Consider the following 14,598-nt stretch of genomic DNA (forward strand, 5'->3'; position numbering starts at 1 on the left):
TGATTGCTTTTCTTGCAGCTTTGGGAAGTAATGGGAACTGGGTCTTCTGGGTGAGAAGGGATGAGCAGGTGGTACGTGCGCTGACTTCATTTTTGCCAGTTTGCCAGTATAAATCCATCACTGTGGTACGACAGAGGGCAGGGACACTGGAATAGCCAGGGGAGCCGTAGTAGCCCCATATAGAACTAGGGGGCATCTTCTGTTTGTTCATTTAATGAAGGTAGATTTCCTGGGCTTCGAGATAGGACAGTGGGTAAGGCACTTGCCTTGCATATGATCAACCCTCAGTACCACATATAGTTCCCCAAGCACTATCAGGGAACATTCTTAAGCACAAAGCCAGGAGTAAGGCCTGAGTACCACTGGTGTGGCCCCAACACCCCTCCTCCCCCGCCCCAAACAGGGAGGATACCATGTGATCTTTTGTTGTTGATAAGGGGGTGGTGGGCAAGATAAGTTAGGACACCTCTGCACCACAGGCTACAGCCAGAAACTACATTCCAAAGTGAGTGAGGTCATCATTTCCTTTGGGTAAGGGTCAACAATTTATGATTATGTTAATTTTGTTTACATATTTCCCTAAAATTTATTTATAAATCTCATAACGCAGAACTGTTATTTAAAAACACCCAGAGAAATCTCCTCTTTACCTATCCAATCTCCTCCCTTCTGTACAGGTATCTTTTATCAGTACCATTTGCATTAACTTCTTCTATTTTTTTTGTTTTGTCAGTCTACCCATATCTTGAAATAAAAGCAACCTTTAACAAAAGTGACATCCAAAACTACAAAATTCTCTCTCTCTCATACACACACACACACACACACACACACACACACACACACAGAGTAGAACCTGGTTTCATACTCAGGGGTCACTCTCAGTGGTGCTCGGGTTATCAAGTGGTGTCTGGGATGGAATCGGGGACTCCCACACATTATGTGGGAGTCTACTGGACACAGTCCACTGGACCATCTTTCCAGTTCTGAAAAAGAAAAGTTCTAAGAATTCTATCTTATTAGTATATCCACAGTAATATAACATGGTTTCATGGGATTATTGAAATAACTAATTTTTGGATTCAGAGCAAAGATTAAAGTATTTAAAAGTTTAGGAAGTAAGTTCAATCAAGGAAAAGACTAAAAAATGCTGGCAAGATTGAAAAATTGAGATTTTGTATGAGAGAATCTTATTAAGAAATGAAAGCTTTGTTGACTACAGAGCTTTATATGTACCCTATAATAGGGCGGGTCTGATACTTTAACTGTATTACCAAAAGTAAGCTTCCTAAATTATTGCAGTCATAGATTCTCTTTTTTGGCTAGTCCAAATCTGGAACAAGTTTCCATTCATGTACACATTTCAAGAGTAATATTGGAAAAGAGAACACACAAAGATGTTTTGAGGAATGAACCAAAAGAACAACTGCATTCAGATACCGAAAAGCAGTTTTCTAAAATAAAAAAAAAAAGCATTCATCCTGTGTTTCTCAAGAAGGCAAAAGTCAGAGCAGAACACAAATGTCATAAAGAGGAAGATTCAACCTCAAAAGAAGAAAATATAGCAGCATTTGTTGTTAGGGAGGTCCCCATCACGGGGTATATAGACAGAGTCTGGAGTTCTACGGAGGATAATTCGAGTTTTCTATAAGCAGGAAGGCTGTGTCTAGTCAATTCTACACGTCTGTTTTCTATTCACACCTAAAAAGCTTCTGAGGGTAGCCTTCTATTAAATGATACAGGGCGTGCTGTCCTCAACGATGACCTCAATTCACACAAAAAATACTCAACTGTGATAAGCTCATTGTGGTTGGTGCTGTAAAAGCTTGCCGGGGAGTGCTTTCTAGTAGTTGACTATATTAACACAGGATCAGAGCTGGCCGGAAGATCTTGGCTGACAGGTGGGACTATCCAGTGCCTATTAGAAATGCAGGATTCAAGATAGATACCGCAGATGGAAAGGAATTCATCTCCAGGGAAGAGAGAGTCAGCTCGATCAGCCAGTCTTCTCTACAGTGTTCCAATTATCCCCTGATAACTATGAGTGGCATGTCTTACCTATGTTTGTTTTCCAACTTTCTGTGAATACACAAATTCCTTAGGGAAATGGGGTTTGTGGACAAAACCTAGAAGAATGGGACTGACAAAAAAGTGAAACTTTGGAATTCCAAACAAAAATACTGCTTTAGTGCCCATATGATACACACCACAAAAGGGAGACATTCTTTCTGTTTCTGTTCAGAACGCAGACTTGTCTCCTTCCAGGTTCCAAGAACACAGTGCCACCCTTTCCTATAGAGGGGTTTCTCCCATCAGCACTGCCTATGACAGCCCTGGGATAAGTACCTGGAAGGCAACAACTCAGCTGTATTCAATGGCCAAGGAATTTCATTTATTTTTGCATGCAGTGGGGGCCTTGGCCAGGACTTCTTTATTAGCAACCAGATTTATCTTGGTGATTTCTAGCTTTTTTTTTTTTAAAGTAGGGGATGAAATTCGAGTACCATTTCTTCCCGTGAAGGTGAAATTAGTAAAAAGCCATTTCCAGAGTGACCAGCTCCTGACCGTAAACAACTTGTGTTTAACACCAGAAATCCTCAGATGCGTCTTCCACGGAGAGGTGGGATCTGTGTTTCTCACCTTGAATTTGGGCTGGACACAGTGACTTACCTGTCACTACTAAAATGCAGGAGAAGTGAGGCTTACTGGAAACTACTAGCATCTGGATCTAAAGTTTATGCAGCCATACTCGGAGGAAGCTCATGCCACACAAGAGAGTATGTTTCAGGATTCTGGCTGAGTGCCTCAGCTGAGATCTCAGCTTCCACCAACAGACAAGTGAGGAAATACGCCTCCAGGAAGTTCCAGTGGCCACCCAGTGAGACAGCCACGGGCACCGACTCTGGAAGCTAAGGTCAGAGACAGCCCAGTGATAAGCCCCGTCTACTGTGCCATGTCTGAATTCTGACTGAGAGGATAACTTTATATTGTGTGCGGGGTATAACTATAATCTTTGATTAGGATGATAGGTAGGTAGGTTGAACCAGCATCATTACCACTCTCAATTTCTACGTTTAACCAACAACAAACTGGGATTTGAGCTTCCCTGCTTTGATATTATATAGCCAAGATGTGGCATGCTGATAGGAAATTCCTGATCTCTGGGCTCCGGTTGATACCTTCTCTATATTGTCCCATTCTGGATACTGGTGGACTTTTTTTTTAAGTAGGGAAACCAAGTAAGATACATATAGAATCGGAAAGTTAGAAAACGTTGTGAGCAAGGTACCAAGGATAAATAGTAAGTGGATGACATCAGTCATCCATTTCATTACAGAAATAATCACGTAAGATAAGATCTACAGTTAGTTGCTGACAAAGGCTATCATTTAAAGTGGAACCTGTGCGGGTGGGGTGGGGGGAGGGAGGGAATCTTAGGGCTTTTCATGTTATTGAGGAAGTGTTCGAGTGATGTAGAAGTTTGAGGCTGATTTAAACAATGAAATAGGGCTTGGTAGAAGACTGCAAGCACTGCCAGTCGTGTTTCTGATGAAATTAAGGGCAGAAAAGCTGTCATGAGCGGCTCACGATGCAAGTTCAGCCTGCCCAAGACTTCACTTTTTTTTTTCTTAAATTTTTATTAGTGAAACACCATGAGGTACAGTTGTGGACTTACAAGTTCTTGTGCTTGGGTTGCAGTTATACAATGATCGAATACCCATCCCTCCACCCGTGCCCATTCTCCACCACCACTGATCCCAGTATCCTTCCCACTACTCATCCCCTCCATCCCCCCTGCCTCTGTGGCAGGGCATTCCCTTTTGTTCTTTCTCTCCTTTTGGGTGCTGTGGTTTGCAAAAGAGGTATTGAGTGGCAATCATGTTCACTAGCAGTTCTTAAGGGAAAAAGGGCGGGTGCTTCAGATCCTGGTTCGATGGCATGAGCTCTTCCAACCATCTTCCTCTCTTTTGCCAATGCCACCTTGTGACCTGCACTGCGTTCAAGATTTTCCTACCGGGACCCGATCGCGGATGGAAGCTATCAAAGCATCGGCAGCCCAGTGTGGGAGGCTGCAACTGGAGCTTCTTCAACAGGGGCTACCTATCCCCTGATTCACCCGTCAGCCTCACAACGGCTGACCTTGGGACGCAAGGATGAGCGCCCCGGCTCGGGGCAGCCAGACACGCCGCCGCTCCGAGGTCAGCTGGCCAGCTTTCTCTCTCTCTGAAGCCACGGCTCCCACGCCACGTGGGTGACGTCCCTTCTCCCGCGCGCGGCTCCGCAGCGCGGGGGGTCTCCAATGGGGCCGAGCAGCTGAGGGCGTGTCTCCAGTCAGGCTCCCTCGGGGATGCGGCGCTGACACGCTCCAGCAGCCCAAGGTCCCCAACCAGGTCACCTGAAGGAACGAACCTTCAGTCCCGTCATCTGGGGGGCTCCCAGGCCAACGGGATTTCTGCTGCCCTCCCTCATCTGGGTCAGAGATTTCCTTCCAGGGGGCTCTGACCAACGGCTCCCCCACACACATCCCGACTCGTTCGGAACGATCCTCTCAATTCAGTGTAAACGACTGGAGGAAAGGGGGGTCTCGAGGCTTCCGGGGTCCCGCGTGTGTGTGTGTGTGTGTGTGTGTGTGTGTGTGTGTGTGGGAGGCGCCTGGCCGAGGCTCCCTCGCTGGGGAACGCGGGGAAAACGGCTCAAGAAAAAAAGCAAGCCACAAAAAAACGAGGACAGCGGAGCCGTGGGCGCGCGTGGGTCGGGGCTGGGGGGTCTTGCTGGCGCAGGAGGATCGCCCCCGTCTCTTGCCGCGGCGACCCGCATCCCCCGGAGCCTCGGCGCGGCGCCTTCCCCGCGAGCGAGCGTCAGGCCCGCAGCCCTCCCTCGGGCGCCGGGGCCGGCGCTCCCGGCGAAGCCCACTCCCGGGCCCAGGCCGCCGTCGTCGCCGCCGCCCGCCAGGGCCACCGAGCCGGCGCGCCGGAGCCATGGCAACGGGCGCGCGGAGGCGCCGGGTGGGCCGACGGCGGCCACGGCGCTCCCTCCCCCTCCTTCTCCCCCCCCCCGACGCCGGCGCCTGGGCGCGCCGCGGATGACGTCACGCAGCTGGGGGTGACGTCACGACCGTGACTCGCGGGTGACGCCGTGGCCGCGGCGGCGACTCCTCGTCGTCTCCGCCCCCCGCCCCCCGCCGCGCGCGTCCTTTTTTTTTTCTTCTTTTTTCTTTTTTTCTTTCCTTCTCTTCCCCTCTCGCCCCCCCCCCCGCCCCAGGCGCTCGCCCCCTGCTCCCCCCTCCCCCACACGCGGTCTCTCCTCAGGCTCGGCCGCCCGAGCGGCAGCCGCGCTCCTCCTGAGGTGGCCGGGCCCGCCCGCCCGTCCGTCTGTCCGTCCGTCCGTCCGTCCGCGCGCCGGCGCCGCCCCCCGCCCCCGCCTCCCTCCCTCCCCCCCCCCGCGCGCCCGCCCTTCCCCTCCCCCCTCCCGCCCCCCCCACCCTCCCCCCACCCCCCCCGCCCCGGCGCCTAGCGGCGGCCGCCCGGGCCCGGCTCGCGGTTATAAGATGGCGGCGCTGAGCGGCGGCGGCGGCGGCGGCGGCGCGGAGCAGGGCCCGGCGCTCTTCAACGGGGACATGGAGCCCGAGGCGGCGGGCGCGGGCGGCGCGGCGGCGGCGGCGGCCGGCGACCCCGCCATCCCCGAGGAGGTGAGTGGCGGGCGCGGGAGAGGCCGCCCCGCAAGCCCGCGCCCCGCGGTCCCCCTCCGTCACGCGGCGGCTCGCGACGTAAACACACACACACACACACACACACACACACACACGGCGGCCACCGGCCGGCCGCGGGGGGGGCCGAGACCCTCGGCGCGGGGGAGGGGGGTCTCGTTACTTCGCGTGGGTGAAGGGCGTGGGGGGGTCCCTTTCCCCCCGGGAGGGGGCGGTCGGAGGCCGCGGGGGGCACTCGGTGGAGGTCTCGGGCGGGAGGCAGCCAGCGCCCGCGCCGGGACCCCCGAGCCCGGCGTGTGTGTGTGTGTGTGTGTGTAGGGGGGGTGAGGGGAGCTCCGGTGGGTCGCGGCGGTGATGGGGCGCCGCTGTCCCCCCGCGCGTCGCCTGCCCGCCCCCCCCCCTTGCCCAGGCCGCTGCCCACTTGCCGACTTGTTTCGGGGTGGGGGGGCCCGGCCGTTCCCCTTCACCTGTTCCTCGCGGCCGAGGATGGCGGGGGGGGGGGCCTTGCTGTTTCTGCTCTTTCGACCCCCCCCCCCAGCCCACCGTTTCGGCGCCTTTCCATCCGCATCGCGGCCCCTCCCCCTGACCCTCATATTTGTCAGAGCCGCGAGGCTGACAGCGACACCTCCCTCCCCCCCCATCCCTATCCCCAGCCCGGTCCCCGGCGTCGCCCCCTCTTCTCAGCCAGTGCGGGGGTGGGGGGGACCTGCCGACCTCTCCAGACCGTCCCGGCCCTCGCCTTGGCGTCCTCCATCCCGGAGACCCTCTCCCGCGGGCCCTCTCCTTCTCCACCCCCCCCGCCCCCTCCCCCCGACCCTCCCGACGTTGGCATCGTGCAGCGCCTGCAAACCCGGGGGTCGCGGGGACCCGACTCTGCTGCTACCCCGCGTCCCCACCGCACTGTCCACGCCGCGCGGCTGGAGCTTTGGGGGTTGATTTTCCATTGTGCGCTTTATGCCTCCTTACTCATTCCTGCCCACTGTATATACATAGGAGGTGGATGTATATAACATATATGTATGTATGTATATATATACACACACATATATATAGCCTTGATTGATCTCTTTCTATTGTCCTCCTTTTTTGTCCCAGTTTCTGTTCTTTGACTTCTCTTCCTTCTTAGGACTTGGAAGTCCTGGCGGTTCTCAAGCCCCGTTTTGACAGTGTACTGCCTTCTTGTCATTTGTGTCCCTTGCATTTGAATTTGTGTGTGTGTGTGTGTGTGTAAATGTTACCACATTTACATAAAATATTGCACTGTATTAGACTTCACAGAGGAGATATTACATGGTATGATAACTGTGCTCTGCGATGATTGGTTAGATAACCTGAGCGGTTCTTGTTGACTTTGCTCAAAGTTCTCTTTCCTTCCCAGTGCTGATGTGCATGGTTTCCCCGCTGGCCCGAGACTCCTCTGGCTCTGCAAGCCTCTCTGCCGCTTTATGAAATCTTTCCTTTGGAAATCCATGTGATGTGCATTTTTCTCATACCGGCTCCTTTCCCTCACACTAATTCTTGTTTTTCCCTCTGTCCGAGATGGGTTGTTGTCTGCCGTCATGTGACTTCATCTCACTTTCTCGAATTTTTTTCGAACTCTTAACAGAATCACGTCACTTACTTTCCAGGTTGCCCCTATGTTAAGATCATTTTCTTGCAGCATCTGTCTGTTGTTTCCCCCACCTTGGATTCTGAGGGGCGAGCTGCTCCTTCCCTTCTTGCATTTCCTAGTTGATTCTGGTTTCCTGGTCCCTTTGGTTCCCAGTTACCTCCGGGTCACTCTGCCTTGTTGCTGACTTTGGGTACTTCCACTTGCCAAGAAGCTTCCCCTTGTCTTCCCCGCACCTCCACATTCCTTCTTATTTATAAACAGCTTTGTTCCGTTGACATGGAAATTTATTTTTAGGATACATTGTTTCTAATGGATAAATACTAGGGGTCACATCTGCTGTCTGTTTTTTCCATGAATCGGATATGCCTTTGTCTCACCAGGCACAGGTGCCTCTAGGCTTGGCTTTGCTCTCTAGTGCATGTGTCGTTTTGTTGAATTGTATGGTTGTTTGAAGGCTGTTGCAGAGTAGAGAGTGACAAAATTAGTGAGTGTGGGTTATGAAAATGTGCCTGATTATAACACTGTTTGCGTTGAGAACTTTGTTTCAGAGTTGTTGGAACAGTTTGTAATGGTTTAGAGACTGCTTTTGTTAAATATTATCGGTTACTTTATTTGAAAAGGCCAGATTATTTGAGCTTTGCCCCCTGAGGTTTTTGATTCAGTAGGTGAGAATTTTGATTCACTAGGGCCATGCGTTTTCTATATTTGGCACACTTCCTGGGCAGTTCTCAAGTATCATTGCTTGAGAACCTCTAGGCTAGATGAATTTAATTTTAAATTGCCAATAATTAGAAAGCATATTCCTCTCTTCTGAAACTATAAGGATATTATTACTTTTAACTAATTTTAGAAAGTGTTTCCCACTGCCGCCTCCACCAGGTTTTAATTTAGTGATGAATAGTAATTTCTCTATATTTTCTTATAGGAGCTGATGATGAATATCTTTGAGGAAGGAGGGGCATAAAGTGAATAAAAAAGCATCAGTTTTAAATGTCAGTTCCAAGAAATAGCTTTCTTTGAGATTGGTGTTGTTAAATTGGGTTAAATCTAAAGCGTACTGTCTTGTCTTCTTGTTGTTGTTTTGGGGCTACACCTGCAGATGCTCAGGGCATCCTCCTGGCTCAGCCCTCAAGGATCACTCTTCGTTCTGCATTCAGAGAACAATCTGGGGTGCTGGAAATGAACCCACGTTGGCGGATGCAAGGGTTTACTCACTGTTCTGGCCCTGTGGTCCTCTAATGAACTGGCTTCCTTATATGAACTTAAAAGAGATGATTTATAATCATCAAGTGCGTGGAAAGAAATGAAAATTTGTGCTTATATGATGCTCTAAAGTGGAATTATCTTAACCTGACAATAAAATGCAGGTTTTAGAAAAACATTGTCAAGAGGGAAATTTCAGCTTCACTAAAAAATTGTCATTAGAGAAAAAGCACATTAATTATTGAAAAATTAGAAAGTACAAATGTTAAAAAATTAAAATGCATAAACGTTTTAAACATTTTACCATCTGTACAATCCTCCAGCCCCGCAGAAAAGTATGAACAGTAACACTATTAGAACCATGTTGCTTCAACTACAGTAAAACAAAAAATATTTTAAAATGTGTATAGTATAATATATATTTGGTGTTTTCAGATCAAATCTGGACCTTTTGCATGCTTTGCGTGTGCTTTGCCCATGAGCTAGTTATGTGGCCCAGTTGAACATAGACTGTAGGGCTTAGATTTTTAAATTATAATGGGAATTGAACAAATGTCCTATCCTGTATTTGTAGGTATTATTTTGTAGATGGTTAAAATAGAACATTCTAGTAAATGAGAAGGGTTTTATTAAATATTTATCAAGTGAATGCGCTTATATTTTTGGCGTTAAACGTTTACTTTAGATCATTTACATCTTCTCAGTGTTACTTTCTTCCATGTGGTTAAATATGGGATAATATGACCATATGGCGTAATAAATGCATTTTATTTTAAAATATGTGTTATAGCAGGGTGTGATATTTATAAATTATTCCCTCGCTGTGTTTCTGTAGAAGGGGACTTCCAGCAATTGCATTGCAATTAAAGCTGTGTTCTGTTTTTAAGATCATATTGCCAATCTTAATTAGGCAATGTAATTGCAATGTGTAGACTAGGCATTTTCTGTAATGGACTCTCCTTTATGATGGGGTCCGCCGTATTAAGGACATCTTTGTGAACCATGCCAGGTTTGGCATACATCTTTCTTTAAATAAGGGGTATTTGCACTAAGGAATGTGCTGTGTTCTGGCTTTTTGCTTTTAATACTTGTCGAGATTTATTTGAAGTTGGAAAAAAAAAAAGTCTTGGTCAAAACTATGAAATACCTGTATGTAACCAGTATTTCTAATGTTCCTTTTCTGTCTCCTTTCTCTTACCTCATTTAATTAGCTTGTTTCTTTAGGTATCCACACATCTTTAATTTTAAAAAAGTTACCTGTGATCAGTCACTTAATATATGTAGTGACTTTTAAGGGAATCAGTTGTTAGTTAACAAGAAATAAATGTTGAGGGGAACGAAACTTGAATCTGTGAATGTAGTAAATCTGAAGCAAACCTTATTTCATTCTAGTTGGACGGTAAGCCAGAAAAGTTGTTGGTGGCAAAGTGTAGAGAAAACTGGCATCTCCGATTCCTTGTCCCTTGCTTTCTCCATTATGATGAGTAGGAAACTGATCTGGTTCTAACAGCTGGAAAACTGTTCTGTGAGTCAGGGAAGAGAGGGAACAGCCTACATTGTTATCATATTTTCATTTTGCAAGACCTAATGCTCACCTTGTGAAGAGTTAGGCAAGTTCTTAATATTCTCCCTCACTTCCATCATAAAATTACAAAATTGCAAAAGTATATTTGATTTTTTGACACCTTGAAACAACTTTAGAGGTTAGCAAATTAATTTATGATTTTATTGTCATATCATAGTTTATACTGTTATTGAAGCTTTAACAGATAATTTTGTGTGATAATTTTGTAATGAAATGTAGTGTGTTCCAGGCCGGAACAGTAGCACAGAGAGTCGGGCGTTAGCCTTGCGCACGGTCAACCCAGGTTCAATCCCTGGCATCCCATAGGTCCCCCATCACTGCCAGGAGTAATTCCTGAGTGAAGAACCAGGAGTAACCCCTGAGCATCGCTGGGTGTAACCCAAAAAGCAAAAAAGACAAAAAAAGCAAAAAAGGAAAAAATAGTATGTTTTTATGCTTTCTATATGTTTATCTCAAATTGTTACTTAAAAAAGTGGATTTTACAAGTAGATCTTCTTGGATGTTGTCTTCCACAGAAGTTGAACTGGGGGCTGGAGAGATAGCACAGCGGGTAGGGCGTTTGCCTTGCACGCAGCCGACCCGGGTTCGATTCTCAACATCCCATACGGTCCACTGAGCACCGCCAGGAGTAACTCCTGAGTGCAGAGCCAGGAGTAACCCCTGTGCATTGCCAGGTGTGACCCAAAAAGCACGCGCGCGCGCACACACACACACACAAAGAAATTGAACTGCCTTTAAATCCTTTACTCATTTGTTTACTTTGTTTCACCAACATTGATATTCCGATAAAGACCAGATCAGAAGTAGTTCTAAAACTAACAGAAATCAAAATGGGCAGGCATTTTAAGAATCTTCTCAGTTTGGGGTTTTTTGGTTTGTTTTTTTGTTTTGGGTTTGAACCACAGGTAGTAGTACTCCGGGGCTATTTCTGATTCTGCTCAGGAGTGATCCCTGGCATTGCTCAGGGACTCTATGCCATGCAGAGTCCAACATTCCAGGCTAACGCCTTACTGCCTCTACCGACTCAAGCCTGCTTTCCTGTTTTTTAAGGTTAAGCCATGCTTTCATAATCTTTATGTTATGGATCATATAAGAACCAAAGAATAGCCGCATTTGCTTCTTCCTTTCTTAAAAATTTGGTGGAAGCACTGACAAGTTCTGAGAGGTAGTTTTTAGTTTTTATTTTCTTTCAGCTGCCAACCCAATTCACAATCACACGTAATTAGCATGGTAGTCAGAAGAAACCCTTAATACAGTCTCCACCCTAACATTAAGCAATTATTTTTTTTTCTTCCCCTCTACCCTCTGAGATTATTTTGGTTTCCATGTTTTCTCTTGGGTTTAAAAACGATTATTCTTGTTCCTTCCCCATCAAGACCCCGCATATAAAGGGAAATTGATGCCCAGTAACATTACATTCCTTTCTGGGCCTTGGGAATGCCTTTGATACAAAGTATAAAAATTAACTCTTAACTCAATTAAGTTTACATCTTTTGGAAGCTTTCACATCAAGTGAAATGTCATTTTCATTCTTGTAATTTTGCCACAGGTATTGGCAGCACTTTAGGGAAAATTTACTATAGGATGGTATTTTCCAGTTGGAGCTCTAGGACAGTTTTTAAAAAGAACTTTACCACTGTAAGAAGTAAAAGATTTTAGATTGTTCCAGTACCTAGGTACAGTGGTTTTTATCTGTGTTGTGCTTTTTTATCCTTACCTTCTTTGATGGTACTAGACACATAAGTACTCACGTATTTACCCAAAGAATAAGAACATGTCACTGTCACTGTCACTGTCACTGTCCTCCTGTTGTTCATCGATTTTTTTTTTTTAGAGCGGGCCCAGTAACGTCTCCATTGTGACAATTGTTACTGTGTTTGGCATATCCAATGCGTCACAGGGAGCTTGCCAGGCTTTGCCGTGCAGGCGAGATACTCTCAGTAGCTTGCCAGGCTCTCTGAGAGGGGCGGAGGAATCGAACCCTGGTTGGCCATGTTGGCTGCATGCAAGGCGAACACCCTACCGCTGTGCTATCGCTCCAGCCCATAAGCACATGAAACCCATATAATGTTGATTTTCTCTACTATTCAATTCTCCTTTTCATATTCATTGTAGTTCTAGATTGACAATCCATTTGGTTACAGCAGGCATTTTGAAAAATGCTGTTTTGGGAGGTCACAAGGAACTAATTTCAAGATTATTTACTCCCCCCGGTGCCAGAGCTATTGAAACTCCTAATTTGCCAGCCTGTTGGTTTCCATGAAAAATAGGGTTTGGGCTGAGAAGACAACTCAAGGGACTGGAAGTGTATGCTTTGTATGCAGAGGACCTAGCTTCCATCCTTGGTGCCGCGTGATGCCAGCAGCAACACGCTGTGTGGCCCAAAACCCTCTCCAAGAGGTGGTAGTACGGGAGGGGAGGTTTATGGTCATAACATTTTGAAACTCTGTGTATAGAAAAGAAATTTGTTTTTGTGGGGCCAGAGCCATAGTACAGTGAGCAACCATGTTCGATCCCTGGCATCCCATATGGTTCCTTGAGCACCAACAGGAATGATCCCTGAATGAGCCCTGAGCACTGCCAGGTGTGGTTCCAAAACTTTAAAAAAAAAAAAAGAAATTTGTTTTTATTTCTTTTTGATTTGGGGGGCCCGACCCGGTGGCTGCTTAGAGTTTAGGGTTCATTCCTGCCAGGCTCAGGATACCATATGTAGTGCCAGGGATCAAACCTGAGTGGGCTGCCTGCAAGGCAAGCAAGTAGTGCCGTACTCACTATGCTGTAGCTAAGGCTCTGAAAAAAGAAATTATGCTTGGCATTTTTTCCAAGCATAATACTCTATAGGAAAAAGGTAAAAACTTGAGTTTAAGGCAGAGATCAGCAGACTTCTGCAAAATTTCAAATGGTAAATATTTTAGTCATTTCAGCCCTAACTATTCTCAGTGGTTCAGCAATGGCAGAGTAGCAACACAGCAGCTTATAGACTCTAGGTGAATGAGTGTGGTTTGTGGGACCCCTAGCACCACTTGGCCCCCCAGCATTGCTGAGTGTGGCCCAGAGACTCCCGAGCAGCACAGGGTTGACTTGGTGCCCCCGCCCCCGACACTCCATCTTCATGTCTGAGCACTGAATTGCCAGCCATGTTGACTGAGTATCACCAGGGAGGGCTGGGAGCCCTTGAGCACAACTTGGGAGGCCCAAGACAAAACAACAAAACAAACTTTTTTTTAATGAACACTGGGATCCATATCGTTCATGAATTTGATATTTTTATATGTCGTGAAATATTCTTTTAAGTTTTTGTCCCTGCCACTTAAAAACTGTAGAAACTGTCTGAGTTAAGGAACTATGAATAAAACAGGTGTTTGCCACAATTTCCTGATTCCTTGACCAATGGAGATGAAGTACTTATTATATGTGATATTCTGAAATTAAGGTGTATTTTAGACATCTACAGAAGATTTATAATTACTTTAAAAGTCAGGTTTGTTGGGCTATAATTTATACTGTACCATACTAATTTTTGGGGGGGTATGGGGTCCGGTGGTGGTTTGGACCACACTCTTGGCAGTGCTCAGGTTTTAATCCTGACCCTGTGCTCAGGGATTACTCCTGGTAGTACTTGGGGGACCGACCATAATGTAGTGCTGGGAATCAAACTGGGCTGGCTGCATGGAAGGCAAGTGTCCTACCCTGTAAAGGTGTCTTATTTGGCTTGTGATGCATTTTGATGCTCGTGATGCAGTTGCTTTTAGTCTTGTGATGCGTGTGATGCAGTTGCTGCTATAGTCATGACGCAGAACATTTCCATCCTCTGTATGTTAAGGCTCCCATCCTCCTGCCTCAGTTTCTTGTAGACACTGGTCTCATCTCTAGTTTTGCCTTTTTCAGAAAATCAGATGAATGAAATTGGTGTGGTGAGGTTCATGAAAGGTGTCAAGACAAATTTCTGTCCAAAATTATTTTTTTTATAGGAATAAAGGAGATATGAGTAAGATTATACACCAAAGTAAATCATATCCTTTCACAGTAGTGTGAAATCTGTCAACATGAGGGGGAAGGTATATAAAAATGTGTATCTACCCTGAAAGGCCCTAAAATTCTCAACCAGGTTTTGGCAGATTTTAACTCCAGCTGCTTTTCTTTGTCTTCCTTATGAGAGTACTGTGATCTGGGGTGCAGTTGGGGTGGGGGATGGTTGGCCACAGCTGACAGGTCTTACTTCTGGCTCTGTGCTCATGATTGACTCCTGGTTGTGCTTCGGGACCGGTGTGGTGCTGGGGATATGCATGCAAGTGTCTAACTTGCTCTCGGCCCACTGATGTTTTTTAAACTTCATTAAATTGTTTATTTTTAAATTGTGTTTTTAAAGCTTTTAATTATGTTCTTATTAAAGCTATCAGAGCCTTTGGTTGTTGATCATATTCTACCTTGGCAGGGGCCCTGTATACTTAACCTTTTTAAAAATTATACTTGTGAGACTTTTTACTGTTT

General features: G+C 46.8%; 1 protein-coding gene across 2 annotated transcripts in view; it reads left to right on the forward strand.

Moving 5' to 3' along the window:
* Window positions 1–5,633: 5,633 nt before the first annotated feature.
* Window positions 5,634–14,598, forward strand: part of BRAF (B-Raf proto-oncogene, serine/threonine kinase) — a 169,574-nt gene continuing 160,609 nt past the window's right edge. Inside the window, exon 1 of one of the 2 annotated variants that reach the window (XM_056124014.1) lies at window positions 5,634–5,689. The gene's annotated coding sequence lies outside the window, so the exon portion shown is untranslated. The remainder of the gene's footprint in view (window positions 5,690–14,598) is intronic. The other variant, XM_056124015.1, reaches the window with a different exon arrangement.

This window comes from Sorex fumeus, unplaced genomic scaffold (assembly GCF_029834395.1).
Source record: "Sorex fumeus unplaced genomic scaffold, SorFum_2.1 ptg000048l, whole genome shotgun sequence".
NCBI classification, from domain to species: Eukaryota; Metazoa; Chordata; class Mammalia; order Eulipotyphla; family Soricidae; genus Sorex; species Sorex fumeus.